This window comes from Triticum urartu, unplaced genomic scaffold (assembly GCF_056163025.1).
Source record: "Triticum urartu cultivar PI428250 unplaced genomic scaffold, HENAU_Tu73 scaffold2, whole genome shotgun sequence".
Classification (NCBI taxonomy): Eukaryota; Viridiplantae; Streptophyta; class Magnoliopsida; order Poales; family Poaceae; genus Triticum; species Triticum urartu.
The window spans coordinates 13,617,842-13,637,931 of record NW_028260368.1 but is presented as its reverse complement, the minus strand read 5'-3'; the positions used below and the strand labels follow the sequence as shown (position 1 = coordinate 13,637,931).

General features: G+C 37.3%; 4 non-coding genes across 4 annotated transcripts; 2 read left to right on the top strand and 2 right to left on the bottom strand.

The window, feature by feature from the left end:
- Positions 1 to 6,473: 6,473 nt before the first annotated feature.
- On the bottom strand, positions 6,474 to 6,546 carry TRNAF-GAA (transfer RNA phenylalanine (anticodon GAA)). Its single transcript has one exon. It is a non-coding gene; the product is annotated as a tRNA-Phe (tRNA).
- A 1,667-nt stretch (positions 6,547 to 8,213) lies between these two features.
- TRNAT-UGU (transfer RNA threonine (anticodon UGU)) lies at positions 8,214 to 8,286 on the top strand. Its single transcript has one exon. It is a non-coding gene; the product is annotated as a tRNA-Thr (tRNA).
- Positions 8,287 to 9,507: 1,221 nt separating this feature from the next.
- TRNAS-GGA (transfer RNA serine (anticodon GGA)) lies at positions 9,508 to 9,594 on the bottom strand. Its single transcript has one exon. It is a non-coding gene; the product is annotated as a tRNA-Ser (tRNA).
- Positions 9,595 to 18,212: 8,618 nt separating this feature from the next.
- Positions 18,213 to 18,284, top strand: TRNAR-UCU (transfer RNA arginine (anticodon UCU)). The gene has a single exon. It is a non-coding gene; the product is annotated as a tRNA-Arg (tRNA).
- Positions 18,285 to 20,090: the final 1,806 nt, after the last annotated feature.

Below are 20,090 nucleotides of genomic sequence, written 5' to 3'. Positions count from 1 at the left end.
AAAATTCTTTGTTGACAGCAATCTATGCTTCACAGTAGTATATATTTTGTATATCGAAGTCCTAGATAGGAAAGTAGAGTAGGCACAGATCCTCCACAAAAGGCAAAATGTATATGAAAAAAAAGATTGATTGAACTTTCCAATGGACTCATTCCATGAGTAAACGATTGAATGGGATTCGCTTGGGCAACGAAATCAAGTCCTGGTCCCCTTTTCTCTCTTATTGAATTAACTAATTCATTTCCTTTTTACTTTTGGATTTTTTTTGATTTGATTTGGCATTATTCAACAATAAAAAAAGAAAAATTTCGACAAATTCCTTTTTTTTAATTATGTGATAATTATGAGAACCAATCCTACTACTTCTCCTCCCGGGGTTTCCACAATTGAAGAAAAAAGTACAGGTCGTATCGATCAAATTATTGGACCCGTGCTGGATGTCACTTTTCCCCCAGGCAAGTTACCTTATATTTATAACGCTTTGGTAGTCCAGAGTAGAGACACTGCCGATAAGCAAATTAATGTGACTTGTGAGGTACAACAATTATTAGGAAATAATCGAGTTAGAGCTGTAGCTATGAGTGCTACGGACGGGTTGATGAGAGGAATGGAAGTGATTGACACGGGAGCTCCTCTCAGTGTTCCGGTCGGTGGAGCTACTCTCGGACGAATTTTCAACGTTCTTGGGGAGCCTGTTGACAATTTGGGTCCTGTAGATAGTAGTGCAACGTTCCCTATTCATAGATCTGCGCCTGCCTTTATCGAGTTAGATACGAAATTATCCATCTTTGAAACAGGTATTAAGGTCGTCGATCTTTTAGCTCCTTATCGACGTGGAGGAAAAATAGGACTATTTGGGGGGGCTGGAGTAGGTAAAACAGTACTGATCATGGAATTAATCAATAACATTGCTAAAGCTCATGGGGGCGTATCCGTATTCGGTGGAGTAGGGGAACGGACTCGTGAAGGAAATGATCTTTATATGGAAATGAAGGAATCCGGAGTAATTAATGAAAAAAATATTGAGGAATCAAAGGTAGCTCTAGTCTATGGCCAAATGAATGAACCACCGGGAGCTCGTATGAGAGTTGGTTTAACTGCCCTAACTATGGCGGAATATTTCCGAGATGTTAATAAGCAAGACGTGCTTTTATTTATCGATAATATCTTTCGTTTTGTTCAAGCAGGATCAGAGGTATCCGCTTTATTAGGGAGAATGCCCTCCGCAGTGGGTTATCAACCTACTCTTAGTACAGAAATGGGTTCTTTGCAAGAAAGAATTGCTTCTACTAAAAAGGGATCTATAACTTCGATTCAAGCAGTTTATGTACCTGCAGACGATTTGACCGACCCTGCCCCTGCCACAACATTTGCACATTTGGATGCTACTACCGTACTTTCCAGAGGATTAGCTTCCAAGGGTATTTATCCAGCAGTAGATCCTTTAGATTCAACCTCGACTATGTTACAGCCTCGGATCGTTGGCAACGAACATTATGAAACTGCGCAAAGAGTTAAGGAAACTTTACAACGTTACAAAGAACTTCAGGACATTATCGCAATTCTTGGCTTGGATGAATTATCGGAAGAGGATCGTTTAACTGTAGCAAGAGCAAGAAAAATTGAGCGTTTCTTATCACAACCGTTCTTTGTGGCAGAAGTTTTTACTGGTTCTCCAGGAAAGTATGTTGCTCTTGCGGAAACTATTAGGGGATTTCAACTAATCCTTTCCGGAGAATTAGACGGCCTACCTGAACAGGCTTTTTATTTGGTGGGTAACATCGATGAAGCTAGCACGAAAGCTATAACCTTAGAAGAGGAGAACAAATCGAAGAAATGAAATTAAATCTTTATGTACTGACTCCTAAGCGAATTATTTGGGATTGTGAAGTGAAAGAAATCATTTTATCCACTAATAGTGGCCAAATTGGCGTATTACCAAACCACGCCCCCATTAACACAGCAGTAGATATGGGTCCTTTGAGAATACGCCTCCTCAACGACCAATGGTTAACAGCGATTCTGTGGAGCGGTTTTGCGAGAATAGTTAATAATGAGATCATCATTTTAGGAAATGATGCGGAACTGGGTAGTGATATTGATCCGGAAGAAGCTCAAAAGGCACTTGAAATAGCCGAAGCTAACTTGAGTAAAGCTGAGGGTACGAAAGATTTGGTTGAAGCGAAGCTCGCTCTCAGACGAGCTAGGATACGAATCGAGGCTGTCAATTGGATTCCCCCATCCAATTGAAGACAATCCAGTGGTTTATAGTTGATACAAAGAAAAAGGGAAGAGGGGTAGAAAAAGTTATTAGATAGCGAAGCGAAGTAAGTCCAATGCTATCTAGTAATTTTTCTACCTACTTACCTACTATTGGATTTGAACCAATGACTCCCGCCGTATGAAAGCAATACTCTAACCACTGAGTTAAGTAGGCAATTTATCACCACAAAGGAAGACCCATTACTTCGATCGATTATATATTGAATCCCTTTTCTAAGCAATACCGCTCTGTTATTGGTCTGTTATATACTAAATACTAAACTAAATACTAAACAGATACAGATCAAAGGGGTATCCTCTGGCATTAGAAAATATTCATCTTGACAAGAAATTATCTATATGTTAAGATATCTCTGATAAGGGCTATAGCTCAGTTCGGTAGAGCAACTCGTTTACACGTGCGCCAATGCTTTTCAAAGGAGCTTATTATGCAATGAACATAATCGATCTTATTGCAAAATCAATGTCTTACTTCATAGATTCGAGAGAATAGGAGAACAGTAGCCTGACAAACAGTCGGTTCAGTCCGATTCAGGTGCCAATTCAGGTGCCTAATCAAATAGAACCCTTATGGATTTGCTAGTTGATAAGGTAAATATCCAGCCCACTAAATGCTAGGCGTAATGAGGATAAGGGCCTCCAAAAAACTTCTTTTCGTTCTATGAACTTTAAGGTGTATGAAGTCTCATAGTTAACTCTTGCAGTGGAACGATAGAGACTCCATTTCACTTAGGTTGATTTAATTTAGACCGGAGGCAGACCTAAGTCAAGGTAATCCTCCTTTGAAACACTTTGGTATTGCTCCTAGATAGATCATAATACAAAAAATCAATCAGAGCACAGGGAGCCATCTCATTATCTTTCCGTAAAGAAAAACTATGGTGGACTAACTGATCTTTAAATCAGTTTATGAAAGAGCCCAATGCAAAAAAATGCATGTTGGGTCTTTGAAACAGTTCAAATCATTTCGATAATAATCCGTTTGATCTGTTTTACCGAGAAGGTCTACGGTTCGAATCCGTATAGCCCTAATATGCCCTTTTTTAGATTTTAGGATCTCTATCCTATGTTTTCTTTAGTTTAGTATAGTTTTCATTTTCTCATTAGTATTTGTTTATAGACTGGATAGGCGCCTGCGACATAGAATAGAGATAAAAGCATTACCAAAGGCTCATTCATCGAAAATCAAAATCATACAGACAGGAAAAGAAAAACGAATTTCTATCAAATCAATAGAAGAAAGGATCCTTTCCCTGATTTGAATCCCGTCCTCCTTCAAATAGGATATCTCTAGACTTCCCTATAATAACTGCAATGATTTTATCCATTTTGCGAATTCCTACTTTGTTTTAAGTATATTTATTACTTTGTTTATAGATACATTATGTAAATTGATCAACTTTAAATAGAAAAAATAAAGTAAAGAGTAAATAAGAAAACAGAATATTCTGTCTCATAGTTCTGAAATAGAGTTCTTTATTTTTATTTTATAGTATTACTTCTCATTAATTATACTGCATAGATTAGTCCTACTATCTTAATTAGGTTCTAATTTAGTAGTATTCTCATTTTTATTTAATAGTCTCTTATTATTTTATTATTAAATATTAAATAAAGGATAGAGCTATTCTTTTTTCTAGAGATTCTAGAGAAAGCGAGACAAAGTGAAACGAGAAAGTTTTCTTTATATAAGAATTAGATCTACATACACCATATCTAAATAGAATGGAAATCCAAAAGAAAGGGAGTTGGGATTCCATTGGATGAATCTTTAAAGAAGATGCAGCACAGAGGAAACAAAGGCTAAACTTAAACTAAGCGCTTTTGTTTGAACAAAAAAGATTCTTGTTTCACCGAGGAAAAGAGAGAAGTTCTGGATAAATTGACAATGCTGAATTGAATTGACTAATTTAAGTTCCGCCTATTCCACATTAATGGGAGTACATTATGTTTCTGCTTCACGAATATGATATTTTTTGGACATTTCTAATAATAGCAAGCCTTATTCCTATTTTGGCATTTTCGATTTCAGGACTTTTAGCCCCGGTTAGTGAAGGACCAGAGAAGCTTTCTAGTTATGAATCGGGTATAGAACCCATGGGAGGGGCTTGGGTACAATTCCGAATACGCTATTATATGTTTGCGCTCGTTTTTGTTGTTTTTGATGTGGAAACCGTCTTTCTATACCCTTGGGCAATGAGTTTCGACGTATTGGGTGTATCCGTTTTTATCGAAGCTTTGATTTTCGTGCTTATCTTAGTTGTTGGTTTAGTTTATGCATGGCGAAAAGGAGCCTTGGAATGGTCTTAACTGAATATTTAGACAAAAAAAAAGAAGGAAAAGATTCTATTGAGACAGTTATGAATTTGATTGAGTTTCCCTTACTTGACCAAACAAGTTCCAATTCTGTTATTTCAACTACACCAAATGATCTTTCGAATTGGTCAAGACTCTCCAGTTTATGGCCCCTTCTATACGGTACCAGTTGTTGTTTCATTGAATTTGCTTCATTAATAGGCTCACGATTCGACTTTGATCGTTATGGATTGGTACCAAGATCAAGTCCTAGGCAAGCAGACCTAATTTTAACAGCCGGTACGGTAACAATGAAAATGGCTCCCTCTTTAGTGAGATTATACGAGCAAATGCCTGAACCAAAATACGTCATTGCTATGGGAGCCTGTACTATTACAGGGGGAATGTTCAGTACGGATTCCTATAGTACTGTTCGGGGAGTTGATAAGTTAATTCCTGTGGATGTCTACTTGCCGGGCTGCCCACCTAAACCGGAGGCAGTTATAGATGCCCTAACAAAACTTCGTAAGAAGATATCGCGAGAAATAGTTGAGGATCAAACTCTATCTCAAAATAAAAATAGATGTTTTACTACCAGTCACAAGCTTTATGTTAGGCGCAGTACTCATACAGGAACTTATGAGCAAGAATTGCTCTATCAATCACCATCTACATTAGATATATCTTCTGAAACTTTTTTCAAATCCAAAAGTTCAGTACCTTCCTACAAATTAGTGAATTAGGAGAGGGGCTCTTTTGTGTAGAAAAATAAAAAGCAGGGCAATCTTTCAAACTTGCATCCGAAATGTGAAATATTTATACAAAGAGGGAGAGATGAAGACAATGCAGCAGGGTTGGTTATCTAATTGGCTAGTCAAACATGAGGTGGTTCATAGATCTTTGGGCTTTGATCACCGAGGAATAGAGACTTTACAAATAAAAGCAGGGGATTGGGATTCCATTGCTGTCATTTTATATGTATATGGTTACAATTATTTACGCTCCCAATGTGCTTATGATGTAGCACCCGGTGGATCTTTAGCTAGCGTGTATCATCTTACGAGAATACAATATGGTATAGATAATCCAGAAGAAGTCTGCATAAAAGTCTTTGCCCAAAAGGATAATCCTAGAATTCCGTCTGTCTTCTGGATTTGGAGAAGTGCCGATTTTCAAGAACGCGAATCTTATGATATGGTGGGAATCTCTTATGATAATCATCCGCGCCTTAAACGTATCCTAATGCCTGAAAGTTGGATAGGCTGGCCCTTACGTAAGGATTATATAACCCCCAATTTTTATGAAATACAAGATGCTCATTGAATGATAAGAAATTCATGCTCACTTATACAACACAACTCCAGATTTTATTCAAGTCAAGGAATATTTTTAGGTTCTTTTCCTAGATGAAACGGAATACCTATTTATAATTAATTCCTAATTATACAAAAGCATTCCAGATAGACTGAGCAAAAAAAGGGTTTCATTTGGATTCCCCTATTTTGAAAATCGCATATTAATTTCCTTCATATGAACAGAAAAATAGGATGACTCAAAGAAGTTCTCTACCAGGAACTTTGTACCGCGCACATTACTTAGCACAACTAGGAAAATAAGATAAGATAAAGATAAGCAAGACTAAAAAAATATTCGTCGGAATAGCGGAATACAAAATTAAGAAACGCAAAAAAATAAAGGGGAATCTCACCCCCTTCTTTATCATAAAGAAAAGATATATTTTAAAACTTCTTTAAAAAGAAAAAGAAGTGCCTCTATATTTATATTATAGATTTATCCACTTAGATGAATAAATATTATTAATGAATATGTATCACAATCCATCTCGAGGTATTTGGATCAATACCTATTCGGTGGATCTTTTTTTTTTTTTTCTCTGCCAGGAACCAGATTTGAACTGGTGACACGAGGATTTTCAGTCCTCTGCTCTACCAACTGAGCTATCCTGACCTTTTCTTGTGCATCATCCTAGTAGAGTATTTGTATCTATGTCAATTAAAAGGACTAAAAATTAATTAAAGTATTTCAAATTTTAAATTTGAAAATGGGGGGGGTAGTCCTATGCATTGTGCATGGTTTACTTAAATAAAACTTAAAAATAGAGTGAATAACCAAGATTTCTTGCCGATACTCTAATAAAAAAGAAATCTATTCAATGAATAGGATAAGATCCATTGAGTTCTCTTCGCATTCCTTTGTGAAAGAGTAGAATGAGAAAGCTAATGAATCTTAAACCCATTGCATTGATAAAAAGAAAAAAAAGTGCATTGATAAAAAGAAAAAAAAAAAGAGGATAAATAATAATAATATAGTATAGTTAGGGAATAAAAGAGGATTTGGGGATAGAGGGACTTGAACCCTCACAACTTATAAAGTCGACGGATTTTCCTTTTACTAGAAATTTCATTGTTGTCAGTATTGACATGTAGAATGGGACTCTCTCTTTGTCCTCGTCCGATTAATCCACTTTTTTAAAGATCTCGAAAACTTTGAATTTTAATTGAAGAATTTGATTATTCAATATTCGATTGGAGTGGATTCACAATAATGAAAAAAAAAAATTATGATATGAGTTTTTTATTTCATAATCATTATCATTTCTAATTTCATTTTTAAAAAAGATAAAGAACCTATATTATAATTAGAATATAATATGAGTTCTGTGATTAATCGTTTGCTATGTCAGTATCTATACGTGTTTATTAAATGTATAAGGTATAAAACCCCTCTTTCTCTAATTTAGAACTAGAAGGAATTCCACTAACAACACAACGTAATTAACTCGATTCGTTAGAACAGCTTCCATTGAGTCTCTGCACCTATCCTTTTCCTTTGTATTCTAGTTCGAGAACCCCTTGTTTTCTCAAAACACGGATTTGGCTCAGGATTGCCCTTTTTTAATTCCAGGGTTTCTCTGAATTTGGAAGTTACCACTTAGCAGGTTTCCATACCAAGGCTCAATACAATCAAGTCCGTAGCGTCTACCGATTTCGCCATATCCCCATTTCCCTCTTCTTTGAGACCAGGATTCCTTGTGTAATTTCATCCATCTCTTAGTTTTTTTTTTGAATCATTGAGTTCATCACTCAACGTAGTCTAGCAGTTCAGTTCGACTCTATTTGAGAGACCTCGCTTGCTTATTGCAATTCAGAATTGAATTGATTCTATCCTTGATGTATTTGCAATTCAATCCGAATCAATATATCCAAAAGTTTTTATCTCCCCCACCTCCCGTCTTACTTTTTTATAGTATTCAAAATTATACTATAACGCTTGATATTTATTCTTTTTTTCTAATCAGAATTAGCAATTTTATTTACTCTGACTCTATGTTCCCCTTAGTGAAATATTAATCCTCAAATTATTAACAAATAATAAAGTCTATAATGATCGAATGAAAATACCAATAAATTCTATAATTTTATTTTTTAATATCCTATAGTTAAGCATATCAAGCTAACTTTATCTTTAAGAAGTTTTAGTATTTTTTTATTTTTATAAGTATAACTTCAAATTTAGAACTAGTTAATAGCTAAGATTAATAACTAATATCTGAGATTTTACGGATTTCCTATACTATACCTATTTCTATTTGTTACACTATTTCCGTTATGTAAGCCCACTTAGCTCAGAGGTTAGAGCATCGCATTTGTAATGCGAGGGTCATCGGTTCAAATCCGATAGTCGGCTTTTTTTTCTCTATCGATGTTCTACGAACAAGAATCTCTTTTTTTCCGAATTAAATGGAGAATCCAGGATCTTTTATGTTTTTTACCTTACAATTTTGCTAGATACAAAACAATAAAATAAATAATATATATACAAAAAAAAAAGATTTTGATGAAATTCCATTTTTTGGGGTACTTTAGTTGATTTTACTCTGTTTATCCTGTAGTTTAATTCAGTTTTAATTTCGATGTATTCTGTAATGTAAATACAATGAAATTAATTGTGTAAAATGAAATTTCAATAAAATAAAAAAAGGAGTCTTCATGTCCCGTTATCGAGGACCTCGTTTAAAAAAAATACGCCGTCTGGGAGCTTTACCAGGACTCACTAGAAAAACACCTAAATCCGGAAGTAATCTTAAAAAAAAATTCAATTCTGGGGGAAAAAGGAGCAATATCGTATTCGTCTTCAAGAAAAACAGAAATTGCGTTTTCATTATGGTCTGACAGAACGACAATTACTTAGATATGTACATATCGCTGGAAAAGCAAAAAGGTCAACAGGCCAGGTTTTACTACAATTACTTGAAATGCGTTTGGATAATATCCTTTTTCGATTGGGTATGGCTTCAACCATTCCTGGGGCCCGCCAATTAGTCAACCATAGACATATTTTAGTTAATGGTCGTATAGTCAATATACCAAGTTTTCGTTGCAAACCCCGAGATATTATTACTACGAAAGATAACCAAAGATCAAAAGGTCTGGTTCAAAATTATATTGCTTCATCGGACCCGGGGAAATTGCCAAAGCATTTGGCGATTGACACGTTGGAATATAAAGGACTAGTAAATAAAATCCTAGATAGGAAGTGGGTCGGTCTCAAAATAAATGAGTTGTTAGTTGTAGAATATTACTCTCGTCAGACTTGAACTTAACGAAAAAAGGAAAGGTTCATAGAATTTTCTTCCCCTTCCCCTTTCCCCGAACTAAATCGCCCTAAGACCATTACCATTAATTTGTATTTTCCCATCAACTAGCTAAAATTGATTAACCCTAGGATTAGGATCCTTTTTTCTTTTTTCCTCTATGTGTATTTTACATACCACAGTAATTTGCTATAGAGAATTTCTAATTTCTATTAAATCAAAATAAGATAATATAAGATATTATATTATTGCTGGAAAAAATTGTTATTTGATTTGATACATTGTGATCCTTAACGTTGATGAATTAAGAAAAACGGAAAGAGAGGGATTCGAACCCTCGGTAAACAAAAGTCTACATAGCAGTTCCAATGCTACGCCTTGAACCGCTCGGCCATCTCTCCTACATAACTTATTATGGAAAATAAACTGAGTGAATAGCGAGTTTTCTTATTCCTGCAGTACAGGTACAACCGCAACCACTCGGGGGTTCCATAGTTCTATTGGAAAAATTCCTTTTGATCTAAGTGGAAGGATACAGGATTTTTTACTAGAAATTGCGCTCGCTATAAAATAAAAGTTTTAATTTGGGTTTTCCCGCAACTAAAGAAAAAGAAAATGGAAGAATTCTTCTTATTGCATAATAAAATAAAGAAACCTTAGAATTCCGTTTGCATAAGATACGCTACACCATACTATCGAAATCAAAAATAGGGTATGAGACAATTAATAACTTTGAAAACACGAAATAGTTGATAACATAAGTTGTTGTTCAGAAATAGGAAAGTGGAATGAAATCCAGTCTTAGTCAAATATTTCATATCTCTTCGTGTCCAAGCAGAAGGAAAAGGATACAATTTGAGCTGAGCGGAAAATCCATATCTCTCTTATCCATTTAAAGCATATGGATTTAGAGTAGAGCATATGGATCAATCTATTTATAATTATAAGAATCGAATGTGTTTGTTTTTATGTTATTTTGTGAAGGAATGAAAACAATTCTATATAGAATGGGTTGGGAATTATGCCTAGATCCCGTGGAAATGGAAATTTCATTGATAAGACCTCCTCAATTGTAGCCAATATTTTATTGCGAATAATTCCGACAACCTCAGGAGAAAAAAAGGCATTTACTTATTATAGAGATGGTGCGATTTGACTCTTTTTTTTGCTTTTTTTTAGCCCTACCTATACCTCAGTCTTACGAAAAAGAGAGGGGGGTTGGCATAGAGAGAACCAAATTTGTAAAGCAAACAAACCCACGCTTCGGGAAGGTGAGGCGAACTAACAATTCCTTCCGTCGTGTATCCTCGATTGATGCGGCTTCAGATACTTCAATTGTAGATTTGAGTATTGAGCGAAAGGTTACACCTACAGGATATGGTATGGTATGGATTACAGGCCAATCCTACTCTATTAGTATCCGTAGGCAGCATAGGGGAGAAAAGCACTACACCTAGAAATAGGAATCAACAAGAGAAAAACTTTGTTAGAAATTACCCCTTTCCTGATCGGTATCAGGGCTGGGAAGAATGGTTGGGATAACAAACAACCATCAGGTTTGTACTTTGGATACCCCTATAACCATCAAAGATCGTTGAAGTAGCTAATTCCTCTAAATAGGAGGCGTTGAGAACAAAGAAATTATTGGAGCTATCGTTTTCCTCTAGCATTAATAGAATTCATTGGTGTTAAGAAAAACCTCTTGTGGGAAGGTTGGCTAGAGATTTCTTGGAAAAATACCAGCCCCTTTCGGTTCATAATGAGACGGGACTAATTCTATTTTGATTCTATAGATTATTTCGCTTAGTACTATTATGTACAGAAGGGAGGAGCCGTATGAGATGAAAACCTCATGTACGGTTTTGGAACGGAGATTTTTTGAATAGAATGAACGACCGTAACGGATGTTGGCTCAATCCGAAGGAAATTATGCGGAAGCTTTGCAAAATTATTATGAAGCTACGCGACTAGAAATCGATCCCTATGATCGAAGTTATATACTCTATAACATAGGCCTTATACACACAAGCAATGGAGAGCATACAAAGGCTTTGGAATATTATTTCCGGGCACTAGAACGAAACCCCTTCTTACCGCAAGCTTTTAATAATATGGCCGTGATCTGTCATTACGTGCGACTATCTCCACTATAGAAAGAAAAAAAAAAAAGAGAGGATCAAATTTTCTAGTAAATACTAGAAAAAAAGGGCTTTCTACATAGGGATCGTAAAAACAACGATTTTTCCCTATCAGCTGTAGGAAGGAAGGACACTTCACGAGAATCAAAAAACGAAGAAAGTATGGCCTATACTACTACTCTATGGATAAAGTTTCTCAAATTGATAGAGAAAGCACCGTAAAGATCAATTAGTGAGCGACTGGGTCGATACAACTAAAAAAAACTGCTTACTTATCCCATGATATGGGGCAAAATTTAGGAATCCGCTTATGTAATAGAGCCGATCCACTAAGGGATTAAGCAGCGGTGTAGTATCAGATCCCAAAGATAGTAAGTTCTTTTTTCTTTCTTATGGAAAAAAGTCTTTTTCAAGGATTCTATAGAGATTTCATATATGAAACCGGGATAGTTACCTCTCAGAAAATTTGAACGAAGGCTCTATATCTATCTATGCTTCATTCTTCTGAAGGTGGGAAAAAAGATCAAACTGATTATTGATAAAAATTAGGGTTTGAAACTTAGGTAATTAATTTCTTCTGCTTAACCCAAGAACAAATTGGATCGATTTTTGATAAATCGAATTCAGTTAAGATAGGGGAAATTCAGATAGCAATTTCTGAGCCGTATGAGGTAGGAAACTCTCAAGTACGGTTCTAAGGGAAGGAACTTCCTATTCCGACCGAGGAGAACAGGCCATTCTACAGGGTGATTCGGAAATTGCGGAAGCTTGGTTTGATCAAGCTGCTGAATATTGGAAACAAGCTATAGCGCTTACTCCGGGAAATTATATTGAAGCACAGAACTGGTTGAAGATTACGAAGCGCTTTGAATTTGAATAAGACCATGCTCCTTCTTTTTCATAAAATGGGTGGTTTGGTTGTTGATCCATTAATCAAATAAATTAGGTCGTAAGATCGAATCAAGAATTTCATTATATCCATTTCTTATACCTTCTATTTTATATGATATTTCATAAGAATAAACCATAGGGATAGGGTCTAGAATAGAAGTAATAAAGTGAATAAAAAGAGGGGGCAATCTAAATATTGCTAATATATTAGGACCATCTTATTAATAATTCTAATGAGTTATCTTGGAATTTAGAATCAAATAAAAAACCCTATATTATGCTCAAGGAAAGTAGATATAGATAGGAGCTTATGCCCTCAAAAAAAATACACTAGTTTCTTAAATTAAAAATAAAAAAGATTTTTTTCTTACGTCGAGAAATATTTGTTTTTCAAGATAAACAATGTCCGTTAGGCACCTAATCTTTATGTCATAATAGACCCGAACACTTGCCTCGGATTGACTTCAATATATAATTGCTCCAGTGAATAACTAAAAAAAAAATAGAAGGATGGTAGATAGTAAAGAAAAGAACTAATCACAATATCTATCTTTCAAAATCTATCTTTCAAAATCTATCTTTCAAAATATATATCTTTCAAAGATTCACTAAAAAGACAGTTGGCGGGTCTCTTTGTATGTCTTGTCCGGAAAGAGGAGGACTTAATGATTATTCGTTCGCCGGAACCAGAAGTAAAAATTGTTGTGGATAGGGATCCTGTAAAAACATCTTTTGAGGAATGGGCCAGACCCGGCCATTTCTCAAGAACACTAGCTAAGGGCCCTGATACTACCACTTGGATCTGGAACCTACATGCTGATGCTCACGATTTCGATAGTCATACTGGTGATTTGGAGGAGATTTCTCGAAAAGTCTTTAGTGCTCATTTCGGGCAACTTTCCATTATCTTTCTTTGGTTGAGTGGCATGTACTTTCATGGCGCCCGTTTTTCCAATTATGAAGCATGGCTAAGTGATCCTACTCACATTGGACCCAGTGCTCAGGTAGTTTGGCCTATAGTAGGGCAAGAAATATTGAATGGTGATGTAGGCGGGGGTTTCCGAGGAATCCAAATAACCTCTGGTTTTTTTCAGCTTTGGCGAGCATCTGGAATAACTAGTGAATTACAACTCTATTGTACTGCAATTGGTGCATTGATTTTTGCAGCGTTAATGCTTTTTGCTGGTTGGTTCCATTATCACAAAGCCGCTCCCAAATTGGCCTGGTTCCAAGATGTAGAATCCATGTTGAATCACCACTTAGCGGGATTATTAGGACTTGGGTCTCTTTCTTGGGCGGGGCACCAAATTCATGTATCTTTACCAATTAACCAATTTCTTGACGCTGGGGTGGATCCTAAAGAGATACCACTTCCTCATGAATTTATCTTGAATCGGGACCTTTTGGCTCAACTTTATCCTAGTTTTGCCGAAGGAGCAACCCCTTTTTTCACTTTAAATTGGTCCAAATACGCAGAATTTCTGACTTTTCGCGGAGGACTAGATCCAGTAACCGGTGGTCTCTGGCTGACCGATATTGCGCACCATCATTTAGCTATTGCTATTCTTTTCCTAATCGCAGGTCATATGTATAGGACCAATTGGGTATTGGCCATGGACTTAAAGATATTTTGGAGGCTCACAAGGGCCCATTTACAGGACAAGGCCATAAGGGTCTTTATGAAATCTTAACAACGTCATGGCATGCTCAATTATCTCTTAACCTAGCTATGCTAGGCTCTACAACCATTGTTGTAGCTCATCATATGTATTCTATGCCTCCCTATCCATACCTAGCTACTGACTATGGTACACAACTTTCCTTGTTCACACACCACATGTGGATTGGCGGATTTCTAATAGTCGGTGCTGCTGCACATGCAGCAATTTTTATGGTAAGAGACTATGATCCAACTACTCGATACAACGATCTATTAGATCGCGTCCTTAGACACCGCGATGCAATCATATCCCACCTTAACTGGGTATGTATATTTCTAGGTTTTCACAGTTTTGGCTTGTACATTCATAATGATACCATGAGTGCTTTAGGCCGTCCACAAGATATGTTTTCGGATACTGCCATACAATTACAACCTATCTTTGCTCAATGGGTACAAAATATCCATGCTACTGCGCCTGGCGTAACAGCTCCTGGTGCAACAACAAGTACTAGCTTAACGTGGGGAGGCGGCGAGTTAGTAGCAGTAGGTGGCAAAGTGGCTTTGTTACCTATTCCATTAGGAACCGCAGATTTTTTAGTCCATCACATTCATGCATTTACCATACATGTGACTGTATTAATACTTTTGAAAGGTGTTTTATTTGCTCGGAGTTCCCGTTTGATACCCGATAAAGCAAATCTAGGTTTTCGCTTTCCTTGCGATGGGCCTGGCCGAGGGGGAACATGTCAAGTATCCGCCTGGGATCATGTTTTCTTAGGTTTATTCTGGATGTACAATGCAATTTCGGTAGTCATTTTCCATTTCAGTTGGAAAATGCAGTCGGATGTTTGGGGTACTATAAGTGATCAAGGGGTGGTAACTCATATTACAGGGGGAAACTTTGCACAGAGTTCCATTACGATTAATGGGTGGCTTCGAGATTTCTTGTGGGCACAGGCATCGCAAGTCATTCAGTCTTATGGTTCTTCATTATCTGCATATGGTCTTTTTTTCTTAGGTGCTCATTTTGTCTGGGCCTTCAGTTTAATGTTTTTATTCAGCGGCCGTGGTTATTGGCAAGAACTCATTGAATCTATCGTTTGGGCTCATAACAAATTAAAAGTTGCTCCTGCTACTCAGCCTAGAGCCTTGAGCATTATACAAGGACGCGCTGTAGGAGTAACCCATTACCTTCTGGGTGGAATTGCCACGACATGGGCATTCTTCTTAGCGAGAATTATTGCAGTAGGATAGTGGCTAGGAGGATTTGAAAGGCATTATGGAATTAAGATTTCCCAGGTTTAGCCAAGGCTTAGCTCAGGACCCCACTACTCGTCGTATTTGGTTTGGTATTGCTACCGCACATGATTTCGAAAGTCATGATGATATTACTGAAGAACGTCTTTATCAGAACATTTTTGCTTCTCACTTTGGGCAATTAGCAATAATCTTTCTATGGACGTCCGGAAATCTGTTTCATGTAGCTTGGCAAGGAAATTTTGAATCATGGATACAGGATCCTTTACACGTAAGACCTATTGCTCATGCGATTTGGGATCCTCATTTTGGTCAACCCGCTGTGGAAGCCTTTACTCGAGGAGGTGCTGCTGGTCCAGTGAATATTGCTTATTCTGGAGTTTATCAGTGGTGGTATACAATAGGATTACGCACCAATGAGGATCTTTATACTGGAGCTCTTTTTCTATTATTTCTTTCTACGCTGTCCTTAATAGCGGGTTGGTTACATCTACAACCCAAATGGAAACCAAGCCTTTCGTGGTTCAAAAACGCGGAATCTCGTCTCAATCATCATTTGTCAGGACTTTTCGGGGTAAGTTCTTTGGCTTGGACAGGACATTTAGTTCATGTTGCTATTCCCGCATCCAGGGGGGAGTACGTTCGATGGAATAATTTCTTAGATGTATTACCCTATCCCCAGGGGTTGGGACCCCTTTTGACGGGTCAATGGAATCTTTATGCCCAAAACCCTGATTCGAGTAATCATTTATTTGGTACCGCTCAAGGAGCGGGAACTGCCATTCTAACTCTTCTTGGGGGATTCCATCCACAAACACAAAGTTTGTGGCTGACCGATATGGCTCACCATCATTTAGCTATTGCATTTATTTTTCTCATTGCCGGTCACATGTATCGAACTAACTTCGGAATTGGGCACAGTATTAAAGATCTTTTAGAAGCGCATACTCCTCCGGGGGGTCGATTAGGGCGTGGGCATAAGGGCCTTTATGACACAATCAACAATTCGATTCATTTTCAGTTAGGTCTTGCTCTAGCTTCTTTAGGGGTTATTACTTCCTTAGTAGCTCAACATATGTACTCTTTACCTCCTTATGCATTCATAGCACAAGACTTTACTACTCAAGCTGCTTTATATCTCATCACCAATATATTGCAGGGTTCATCATGACAGGGGCTTTTGCTCATGGAGCTATTTTTTTCATTAGGGATTACAATCCGGAACAGAATGAGGATAATGTATTGGCAAGAATGTTAGACCATAAAGAAGCTATCATATCTCATTTAAGTTGGGCTAGCCTCTTTCTAGGATTCCATACCTTGGGCCTTTATGTTCATAACGACGTCATGCTTGCTTTTGGTACTCCAGAAAAGCAAATCTTGATCGAACCTATATTTGCCCAATGGATACAATCTGCTCATGGCAAGACGACATATGGGTTCGATATACTCTTATCTTCAACGAATGGCCCCGCTTTCAATGCGGGTCGAAGCCTATGGTTGCCCGGATGGTTGAATGCTGTTAATGAGAATAGTAATTCGCTTTTCTTAACAATAGGACCTGGGGATTTCTTGGTTCATCATGCTATTGCTCTAGGTTTGCATACAACTACATTGATTTTAGTAAAGGGCGCTTTAGATGCACGCGGTTCCAAATTAATGCCAGATAAAAAGGATTTTGGATATAGTTTTCCTTGTGACGGCCCAGGGCGCGGCGGTACTTGTGATATTTCTGCTTGGGACGCATTTTATTTGGCAGTTTTCTGGATGTTAAATACCATTGGGTGGGTTACTTTTTATTGGCATTGGAAACATATCACATTATGGCAGGGCAACGTTTCACAATTTAATGAATCCTCCACTTATTTGATGGGATGGTTAAGAGATTACCTATGGTTAAACTCTTCACAACTTATCAATGGATATAATCCTTTTGGGATGAATAGTTTATCGGTATGGGCGTGGATGTTCTTATTTGGACATCTTGTTTGGGCTACTGGATTTATGTTCTTAATTTCCTGGCGGGGGTATTGGCAGGAATTAATTGAGACTTTAGCATGGGCTCATGAACGCACACCTTTAGCTAATTTAATTCGCTGGAGAGATAAGCCCGTGGCTCTTTCCATTGTGCAAGCAAGATTGGTTGGATTAGCTCACTTTTCCGTGGGTTATATATTCACTTATGCAGCTTTCTTGATTGCCTCAACATCAGGCAAGTTTGGTTAATTTAGTTTGTTTTTTTGTACTGTATCAGCACCTAGTTCATTACTCTTGATAGAGAGGGAGGATCTGCCTTTTTAGATTTCTTTTTCTATTTATTTTTCCATCTAGGATTAGAACCGTATACTTGGTAATAATAGCAACGACACATTATGGCAAAAAAAAGTTTGATTCAGAGGGAGAAGAAGCGGCAGAAATTAGAACAGAAATATCATTTGATTCGTCAATCTTTAAAAAAAAAGATAAGAAGCAAAGTTTCTCCCTTGAGTTTGAGTGAAAAAACGAAAATGCGAGAAAAATTGCAATCCCTACCGCGTAATAGTGCACCTACACGCCTTCATCGACGTTGTTTTTTGACCGGAAGACCTAGAGCTAACTATCGACATTTTGGGCTATCCGGACACGTACTTCGAGAAATGGTTTATGAATGTTTGTTACCGGGTGCAACAAGATCCAGTTGGTAAGGATAAAATACCCTTTCGTATTTGTATGGATTTCTGGAATTGATAATCATAGAGGAGCCCTCTTTACCATTCTGTATAAATGGACTATTCTATTTGTATAGATATTGGTAGAGGGGCGTATCCAACCCTCTTTTATCCACTAGTTACCCCTCTTTAGTTTAAGAGTATAGAGCAGTTTGGTAGCTCATAAGGCTCATAACCTTGGGGTTGCGGGTTCGATTCCCACTACCGCCTCCATACTCCTTCTTTATGATATATGCATGATATAATATATACATCATGCATTTGTATCTGGATTTTTTGATTTCCTAAAAGAGTTTTGGTCTAACAGTTTTTTCTCGGAGAGAAGCAAAAAAATAAAAGAAAGAATAAAATATGAAAGAAAAGCGTCCATTGTCTAATGGATAGGACAGAGGTCTTCTAAACCTTTGGTATAGGTTCAAATCCTATTGGACGCAATCTTATTTCTATCTATTCTTTAAATAACTATACTAAACTAAAAACAAAGAAAACTTTTTTGCATGATTCAAATGAAAAAGCTTTCTCAACGATTCCTATTCTACTAACAAGAGTAGACATGCAAAATTTATTTGTTACTGAAGAGAAAACCGTTCCAGCTGTTCCTGAATAGCTTCCTTCAAAAGGATTTCCGCTTGCTCGGTGAATGTCTTGCTAGAAGATATAATTTCTTGGAATTGAGGTTTAGTATCTTTTAGATGTTTACGTAACTCATCCAGAAATTTATTTACCTGTTCAATTTCTAACGAATCAAGATATCCTCTTGTTCCGGTATAAATAGTAGCTATCTGCTCTTCCACTGGGAGAGGATTTGCCTGGGATTGTTTAAGCAATTCCCTTAATCGTCGACCCCTTGCCAATTGATTCTGACTTGTTTTATCGAGAGCAGAGGCGAATTGTGCAAAGGCTTGTAACTCTGCGAATTGCGCTAGTTCCAATTTTGATTTGCCAGCTACTTGTTTCATGGCTTTAATTTGAGCCGCGGATCCTACTCTGGAAACAGAAATACCCACATTAATAGCGGGTCGAATTCCGGCATTGAATAGATCCGCAGATAAGAATATTTGTCCATCTGTAATGGAGATTACATTAGTAGGAATATAGGCGGAAACGTCTCCAGATTGAGTCTCAACTATTGGTAAAGCGGTCATACTTCCTTCGCCTAAAAGAGAATTTAATTTAGCGGCTCTTTCTAAAAGGCGTGAATGCAAATAAAAAACATCCCCTGGATAAGCCTCACGTCCGGGAGGTCTTCTTAATAGAAGGGACATTTGGCGATAAGCTTGTGCCTGTTTGGAGAGATCATCATAAATTATTAAAGTATGCCGTTCGCGGTACATAAAATACTCAGCCAGGGCTGCTCCCGTATAAGGAGCGAGGTATTGTAATGTAGCAGGTGAATCCGCCATTTCAGCTACTACAATAGTGTATTCCATGGCCCCCTCCTCATGGAAAGTAGTTACTACTTGAGCTACGGAGGATGCTCTTTGACCGATAGCTACATAAACACATATTACACCTTGCCCTTTTTGATTGAGAATTGTATCTGTGGCTACTGCTGTTTTGCCAGTCTGTCTGTCCCCAATAATTAACTCTCGCTGACCGCGCCCTATAGGGATCATCGAATCGATAGCAATAAGCCCTGTTTGAAGAGGTTCGTATACGGAACGCCTGGAAATTATACTTGGAGCAGGAGATTCAATTAAGCGAGATTCGGAAGCTATAATTTCGCCTTTCCCATCAATAGGTTTAGCCAGAGCATTTACAACACGACCCAAGTAAGCCTCACTCACGGGTATCTGAGCAATTCTTCCTGTTGCTTTTACAAAACTTCCCTCTTGTATCATCAACCCATCGCCCATTAATACAATCCCAACATTTTTGGATTCCAAATTCAGAGCAATACCCCTAGTACCTTCTGCAAATTCGACTAATTCACCTGACATTATTTCACCAAGACCTATAATACGAGCAATCCCATCCCCCACTTGAACTACGCGACCTATATTCTCAATCCCTACTTTCCTATTATATTGTTCAATACGTTCGCGGAGAATTTTATGAATTTCGTCGACTCGAAGGGTTGCCATTAGTGTTTCTTGACTCTTTTTTCGGAAGCAAGGGGAAAAATAATGCCTAAATTCTAAACGAAAGTAGAAGTTCAAGGCCTAATTAATTTAATTATTTCTTCCATTCCAGGGACCCGAGAATGCCAATATTAGCACGAATCGTACGGAAATGTAACT